The sequence below is a fragment of the Phodopus roborovskii genome, unplaced genomic scaffold (genome assembly GCF_943737965.1).
Source record: "Phodopus roborovskii unplaced genomic scaffold, PHOROB, whole genome shotgun sequence".
NCBI classification, from domain to species: domain Eukaryota; kingdom Metazoa; phylum Chordata; class Mammalia; order Rodentia; family Cricetidae; genus Phodopus; species Phodopus roborovskii.
The window spans coordinates 4,656,841-4,664,084 of NW_026126638.1; positions in this window are offsets into that span (position 1 = coordinate 4,656,841).

Consider the following 7,244-nt stretch of genomic DNA (forward strand, 5'->3'; position numbering starts at 1 on the left):
TAAAACCCATAGATCAAATCAGCAGTGGAGGAGTGACCAACTGACCTATTTTTTTTTTTTTTTCACCAGAGACATAGCAAGCACCTCTCTCCACATTTCCCCAGACTGAAAATCCCCCAGTTCCTCCCTACTCCTTCCCGTGCGTCTTTCCTATCTGTATTCTTGGCTTCACTATTACTAATTCTGGTCAACTCTCTTAGTCAAGATTAATCTGTTTTTAACACAAACTTTGGGTGTCAAAGTGCAATGAAATACTCTATAACAGCTTGCAGAACCCACTCGTCTCCCAGCTCCTTCAGCCAGCCTGCTCCAATCTTTCTCTGATGGGTATGTTCACTTTGAGTTAGTTTCCTTTGTTAAGACAACTTCTCAAATTGTACTTTGGCCACATTCTTTCTATGAGAAGATAGGGATAGAGGCAAAATTGTTACCTGGTAACAATGACACCATCAGAAGGAAATATTTCTATAACTGATAATGTGAACACAGCCTCTTGGGATGGTGTTGGTCCCAGCCTTCTGATGCTGTTCAGGTTGAGTAATGCTAAAGGTACCTTTTAGGGATGCTTACCCATGACACTTATCTCCAAAAAGCAATGTATCTATCTCTATCACTTTTGTTCCAGCATTAACTTACTATTGGATAGTTATGAAGGTGAAATTGCGCCAGGAAGCTATGTCTCACTGTATTTTAACATGCTAATAATATCAAGACTATTTAATATTATTACAGGTGTGCACACTCACCTATCAGGTCTGAAGTCAGTGTTTATTGATGTACCTAACCAATACTAGAAGCCATTACAAAAGTCAATGTCAGTCTAGTGTTCAAGCTTGGCCCTCTGCCAATTGCCAAAAAAATTGAAGACATGGAAACGTTGAGGAGGATATGTAATAAAGGAAAATTGCCCCCCGTGTGGGGATGAAAACTAACATGACTGCAAAGAAAAACAGCAAGGGATTCCTCTCCTCAGAAAATAAAAGCACATCCACCACACCATCAAATAACCTCTCACACCCTGAGCACATATCCAAATACACAAAGAATAGTTGGCATGTTTTAAAATCTAATTTTGAAATTTGGAGGATGGGAAATTGCAACTATCCATCCTTTAACCTTAAGTTAGTGCCAGGCTTTGTTTCTTGGTGAGCTGTGTTTCTTGGAGCAATAAATAGGAGTGTCCTATCTTTTAATCCAATTTGCCAGTTTTCTTTGATTGGGGAATTTGAAACATGAGTTTTCAAGTTATTAAAACGTGTGATTATTTCTGGTCATTTTTTACTGTTTGTTTTCCCCCATGCCTTTCATAACCATTTTCCTTAAAACAAAACAATAAACAAAAACAAAACAAACCCCAAAATGTTCTTTTCTCACACAATACTAACTACAGTTTCCCCTCCCCCAGCTCCTCACAGTTCCCCCTAATGCCCTCTCTCCCTTAAATCCACTCCTCCTCCATTTCCCTTCGGAAAAGACCAAGCCTTCTAGGGATATCAACTGAACACAGCACAGCAAGATACAATAATAGTAATAGGCCCAAATCCTCATAGCAAGGCTGGATGAGAAAGTAGCTGGGAAAGGCTCTCAAAGGCAGGCAGCAGTGTCAGAGCCCCACAAAAACACCAAACTAACACATATTGGTTGACACATCCCAGCTCCTTGGTCAGGAAGCCCTTCCCTCAGGAATGCAAAATGGTATAGAAGGGGGAGCTGTAGGAGAAAATGCAGGCAGTACCTGGGAGTTGGCCAACCTGGAACATTGCACTTCTAAATACAAGCATGGCACCCATGCTCCTCAGCACTCCCAGGGGTCTGTAGCCTGTAACTGTCTTGCTGAGGAGTCTGTACTCTGCAGTCTCCTTTATGTGCGTCTCCCACATAAAGACCTTAGTGGTGTGCTCACTCAATGTACAATCCCACGTAATGTGTTAACCAATCACAGTCAGTCTTGTTGGGGGACGCTCAGATAATGAGAGCAAGAAAACAAGTCATTCTAGTGTGGCCCTGTGTTGAGAAGGGAGTCAGAGGCAGGGCAGTCATCAGAAGGTCCTGGGCCAATGAGTCTGGGCAATGGAGAGTCAAAAAGACAATTTCTAGCAAGGAAGAAGCATGAGAGGACTGATGCCTGCCATGCCTACAGCTGTACTCTGCCCTCCACATGTCTATCGACCACATGTGTGCCCACACTCAGGACTCAAGAGCAAACATCCACACACATCCACTCCATTCATACCCCTCTCTCTGTCTCTCTCTAACGCACACACACAAACATACATATCTACACATGCTGCATTTGTTGTATTAAACCACTAAGTTTGCTTTAGCTGTTGGGAACAGTTTAAAAGCAGACTCTTTGCTATCAGAAGGTTCACTGAGCTCTACATGACCCTGCAGCGATTTTCACCAAGAGAAGAGGGGGAATATCTTTCCAGGTTGTTTGGCAAACACACTTTTATGACTGATGTTAGCAGTCCAGGCTGTGATTGGTCCAAAAATAAGCCTCAAAGGCTGTGGTTGGAGCAAAATCTAGGCTATGATTTACCTACACAAAGTGCTGTGACTAGTCAGAAACTGAAGGCCATGACTGTGACTTTTCTCAAGTTATTCAGGAATGTTGCTCTGCCTCACCAAGTCTCCTGGATGCCTTCCTGTGGTGCCTTATTGTAGATTAATAAGGATCGGGAAAAACAGGTAGGCTGAATAGATGTTTATTCAGGAAGAAATAACTTACACCAGAGACAGATGAGCACCAGCAGGTTCCTGGTCCCAAGGATGCCTCTGGATGCTCTCTGTCCCAGTCCAGCAGCAAGAGAGTGCTCCCGGGCCCTGCCCCAGACTTAGTTCCCCCAGGGCATGTCCACACCTGCCCCCATCTCCAATGGGCGTGGTCAGTGCCACAGGTGAGGACAGTTGAATATCTCACTACAATTCCCCTTTTAGTTTAAAGAAAAGATTTAGGCTTGATACACAATTATATACAAAACAGCGAATAGCAAGTGTGCTCTAAGAAAAGGAAAATCGAGAACATACAAACTTAACACCTACATATCTAGTCTGAGGGTGCAGGCATAACAAAGTTTAAAATAGAGTTGTCCTAAGCTGGAAAGCTTAAGTCTAGTTCCTAATATTTATAATTAGGAAGAATGAATAATAGTTGTGATAGTCTAATCTTCAACCTCATCAAAGACCTGAGAAGGAAGATAACAATACTAGGGTAGGCAGGAAGTGCGGATGGGCAACTTCCAAAAGGTGCAGCAAGGACAGAAACAGCCTATCTTGCTTTCCTATTGGCCAACAGTGCTTTATTCATTAACCAGTATGAGAAACATATTTACAGAATGACATCTCCCATCATCTTCTCTTTTCTGTCTAAAAAAAGGAAATGTTTTTAACCTTAACATAGCAAAATATATCACACAACAGTTACCAAATAAGAATCACAGTTAGCAATATTTAGTCCATTAACATTTAGTAAGATTTAAGAAAATTTCCATCATCTATTCTATCTCTATGAGTCTAAAGTCCTTATCTTTAATCCTAACTAAGGAAAACTATTACCATAACTATCTGTCTTCAACTCCTTCAAAGACCAGAGAAGGATAATATATAAACTCTAGAAATGACAGAGACAACTTGCCTGGTCAGTCACCAGAAGTTCTGTAATGTTCCATCTTCAGCCCATAGGCCATAGTGTGTCTGGCAGACTCTTTAGCAAAGTAGGAAACTTTAAACTGTCTTCTTGTATTTGCAGTTTGTCAGTCACTTTCCTCTATGTCCTGCAGACTGTCTGGCAGACTCTTCCACGAAGCAGGAACTCTGTAGCAATGTCCATCTTGAATCAGCAGTCACTTTTTTGTGTGTCCTGCATGTCCAGTTTATACAGCATAAAGTCAAACAGACCAGACAAGAGCAGTATCTTGTCCAAATGGTTAGTCTTAACATATTGGAAATAAACTCCATAAATGTTTCTTTGATGTCTATATTCCTTTCTGATGCAGGTGGTGTTGCCAGGAGTAGTTGTGCTTCACTGTCAAGAAAAATCCTAAACCATTTTAAATGCCATATTCTGTAGGTCTTTGAAAGGTTTGACGAATGCCTATTCATCTTAAATACATCTCTATATATCTAGGAATACTAACTCACCTAACTGTAAGTTTTGACTATTATAGATAACTATCTATAATGTGCACTAAGTTATACATTACATTTGTAACTGAGCTATATAAACACAACACCTAAACAAAAAGAGACCTTAAATTGACCTTAATTGACCAAAATTGACCTTAAATTGTATCAATAAATAAAAATCCATTCCAACACAAAATATTCATATCTATACAACAATTTTCTTTTTACTTTTGAAAAGAGATTGGTTGTTGTCATTAACCATTTATAACCAACCCCATTTAAATGAAAACAAACATTTATAAACAATATTTGGGAATTTGGGTGACATTCTTTCCCTGCTGGTAGGAGGCGCTGTCATGGGGATTCTAAGATGCAGAAACCCTGGCTATAGTCTGCAAGGCTGCCTCGTCTCAGCTGTTTTGAATGTTGGATCACCTGAGACTCTGTTTCAGGGGGTCTGGCTTGCTCAAACCACATTAGTCTGGAAGGAATCCACATCCTATCATTTTCTGTGGAAACAAAAATAGAAATCCTTATCCCCAGTAACTTGTCCTTAGACTTAAATTTTGGAGTCAACGCATTTTTAAAATATATAAATTTAATTAATCCAGCAGCATTTCTTTATCAGTTGTTGTTATTTCCTCAGACTCAAACAATTTAAAGACAACAGAATAGCATATAGTATCCACAGTTTTCTGTGTTTTCCATCTTTACGTGGCTTTTTTATTACTCTGTTTCTTTTACTTTTGATTTTTTCATTTTTTGAGACAGGGTTTTTCTGTGTAACTTTTATCTGTCCTGGAATTCACTCTGCATACCAGGTTTACTTTGCAATCACAGAGATCTGCTTGCTTCTGTCTCTCGAGGTCTGGGATTAAAGGCATGTGCCACCGCACCTAGCTCCTCGCTGTCTTTTTAAAACCATTTTTTTTTTCTTTTTCTCTCCCAAGCCTACGTATATTTGGTGTCTGTCTTGTATAGTACTTTATAATATTTTTCTACAATTATGAGTTTGTTTATGGTTCATATCTAGTACTGGAGGAATGTTAATCTGTGTATTCCATTGCTACAATAGATCATGACCTCATAAATTTATTGCTATATCAGCCATATATGGTCTCAGCCTTCCTCTCTGTCCTTCTGGTCCTATACATTCAATTCATCTCGTGCTCTGTTTTACCTGAGATAGTATTCCAATCCTAAGATTTGAAAATTTACCTCTTGCAGGGGCCATCCTGGAGACAAAGATTTATTAGTTAGGATGGTTATGTCAGAACCCATGTCAATAATACCTCCAAACAGAGTTATTCATCTTAACTATCAATTTAGACCTTTGACTGTTTATAGAGGCTTTTGTTTCCTTCTTTCATGTTAATTCACCTTCCATAGCTAGTTTGTCATCTAGAGGGGCATACTTTTTTTTTTTTTTACAATAGGCACTGGATTTTCTAATCATCCTGTGGAAGATTGTCCTCTGCAGTGATGCTCTCTGTCCCCAGCCAGCAGCAAGAGAGCACTCTGGGGGGCCCTTCCCCAGACCTAGTTCCCCTAGGTCATGTCTGCCCCTGTCCCCACCCCCCAATGGGCGGGGTCAGTGCCACAAGTGTGGACAGAGTGAATATCTCACTGCAGTGCCTCTCCAGGTGTTGCAACATCAGTCCTCAAGAAGGCTTCCCTGCAGTGGGCTTTGCTTGCCTTCTCTAAGCAGATCAGGCTGAGCTGGTAATACCAGGGTAGTATCTGCTGGAATAACTGAGATCGGGATGACAGCGCAGGCCACAGAACTGCAAAGGCAGAGACAGCTGAGTATAGTCAGGCCATGCTGTGAACACAGCAAGGCAGCTGCTGATTGACCGCTGAAGTAGCAGCAGCTGGTCAGTGTGAGCATCAGGGGCAGGAGGGAGTAGGGGAGAAGGAGAGAGAGGACAAAGGGTGCAGAGCTGAGGTTGAAGAAATAGAAAGATCTGTAAGGAGAAAGTGAAGCGAAACAGCAGGCCCTTGTTGCTGTAAGAGTCTCAGGGAGCTCCCAAGTCTTCACAGTGAAGACAAGAGTCTCAGGCCTGGATTGAGAGCTGTAACACAGGCTTCTGCTAAGCACTAAGAGGACAGAGTCCTGGGAACTGAACCCTTGAGGGCTGAGGCCCAAGATCATTGGGGGCTGCACAAGGACTGAACACTTGAGGGCGCCATTGCTGCTTGTTCTCCACATTGACTGAGTCTCACTTCTGCAAACAGAAATGGATGAACTTTCCATCCAGATGGAGGAAAGAAACCTCAGGCAGCTGGTCTCTGACTACACACAGTGTGCTCTGCATGTGATTACAAGAATAGCTTACTTGGAGACTTTGCATATGTCTTACTTTGCATAGACATAGTGCTGACATTCTTTTACCACAAACTACATCAGAATCTGGGAAATGCAAATCTGAAAGTTGGCAAAGAATTTTTGTTAAAATAAACATTTTAGGATAAGTAAAATATACTCATATGGAGAGCTCTTCATACCCCAATAACTTAGAGGCAGCTTCAATTCACACCCATAGCAGCCTGAATTAGGATAACAAACACCATGGTGGAGGGAATAAAGGAGCCCTCAGTGGTGAGCAGAGACAATAAAGACAATAAAGACAGAAGAGAGGAGGACTACATTAGCGACTGTGAAGCTGATCCTGCCAGCCAGGTACAGCGATGAAAGGGTAATTGTTGAAAGAATTAAGAGACCTTGTGAGTGTAAGGTTGATATTCCTGAAGCACACATAGCAGGGAAAGAAGATGAACTTTAACACAGCAAACTTGCTGGGTATGACAAATTGGAACAATTCACAGAAACCCGTGAATATTATTTGGTGAAGTTCTTCATTTTCTATATAAGGAGTGAATAAGTGGAGATTAGTGGAAACACCAGACCTGATTCAGACCTTGTCATAGCCACATCAATGACTGGAAATAAAAGCCTAGTGTGTGTCCTTCCTGGGGAGTTGGTGAGCAAGCCATGTTCTCATTCTGGCACAGACATGTGGTTTATTGGTCATCACTTCCTATAAAGTACTCACTAAATTTTACGACATGAAAATTGCACCCTACTTTGAACCTTCTTAGAAATTCAGGGACTATAG